Source organism: Echinops telfairi, unplaced genomic scaffold, assembly GCF_000313985.2.
Source record: "Echinops telfairi isolate 266 unplaced genomic scaffold, ASM31398v2 ScPeMD7_70;HRSCAF=299, whole genome shotgun sequence".
Taxonomy (NCBI): Eukaryota; Metazoa; Chordata; class Mammalia; order Afrosoricida; family Tenrecidae; genus Echinops; species Echinops telfairi.
Window position 1 is genome coordinate 59516901 of NW_022103968.1, and position 1346 is coordinate 59518246.

The 1346-nt window shown below is 41.8% G+C and overlaps 1 protein-coding gene across 1 annotated transcript in view; it reads right to left on the reverse strand.

Moving 5' to 3' along the window:
* The window catches only part of HERC4 (HECT and RLD domain containing E3 ubiquitin protein ligase 4), a 134871-nt gene that overhangs the window by 2256 nt on the left and 131269 nt on the right, over window positions 1-1346 (reverse strand). The gene's annotated exons all lie outside the window — the stretch shown is intronic.

A 1346-nucleotide genomic window follows, 5' to 3' on the forward strand; every position in this document is an offset into this window, starting at 1 on the left:
AGTTCCATGTGTCTTGTCAGCTGCAATGTCTGCCAGGGAGTGGCAGAGAGAGAGAAATGTCTCCCACCTCCAAGGAGGAAGTACCGGATTTTCCAGAATTCTCAGGAGAAGGCCATGCCCACATAGAGGCCACATTAGCTATGATGTGATTGACACGCTAGACTCATACTTCCCAATAAACATTTCTATCAATCATTATATCAATAATAATAAACAGAAGAAATCAGTAGAAACAAAGTAGAATCAGATAGTAAAAACTCTTAAAAGCAGTCAAGTTCAATACTTATTTAGCTTATCTTAATCCTTATCTAAACTACTCTATTGATACAAAAATATGGGATTAGGTCTCTGAGAGCATCAAAACATATCCATGCTTTCTGTTAGCCATTTTCCTTAAGCAGCATGGTTACTGAGAAATTCAAATGGTGATTTCTACCCGAGCTCAAAATATACATTAACAACATTCACTATTACCATTTCAAACAGGAATAATCAAAGACTACACCCAAACATAATAATCAAAACTTCAACTTCCCATATTCTTTCCAGAAAAAAACTCAGTAAACTGCAAGGCTATATCTGATTTCTGGCTGGCCAAAGAAGGCACACTACCATGAGGGAGCGGTCAAACAAACATCTGTTCTCCATCTTTATGATGTTTCTCCAGTACCCCACTCCCAAGGTACCATAGTGTGTCAGTCTGGGTAGATTAGAGAAACAAATCCATGCATAAACACGAGTATAAGGAAGAGGTTTATATACAAGAGCAATTGTACATTAAGAAACATCACAACCCAGTCCAGTCCAAGGTCCAATACCAATCTATAAAGTCTTCTTCAGACTCACGAAACACATGCAACAAAACCAAATGCAGGATGATCACAGGCCAGTGGGTATAGAAAGTCTTTGGATCCAGTGGCGTAGTAAGCATCTCAGCGCTGGCAGGGGTCTCTCTGTGGCTTCTCCAGCTTTAGAGGTCTGGTTGCACCCATGTGGCTTGGCTGGCTCAGGGTACTAGGGTAGTTCCATGTGTCCTGTCACCTGCAATGTCTCTCAGGGAGTGGCAGACAGTGAGTCTCTCCTGCTCCAGGGAGGAAGTACTGGATTTTCCAGAATTCTCAGGAGAAGGCCATGCCCACACAGAGACCTCATTGGCTACGATCTGATTGACACGCTAGACTCTACCCCTCCATTCTTAATCCTCAAATTGACAAATGATTATATAACTACAACACCTCTCTTGGGTCAACCCAGTGGGGTCACACAGGTGCTATTTCATAATGGCATTCAAGCATCCTTATGAAAAGAGGTTATTATATGGTGAGAAAGGTCTTCCAGCCAACAAC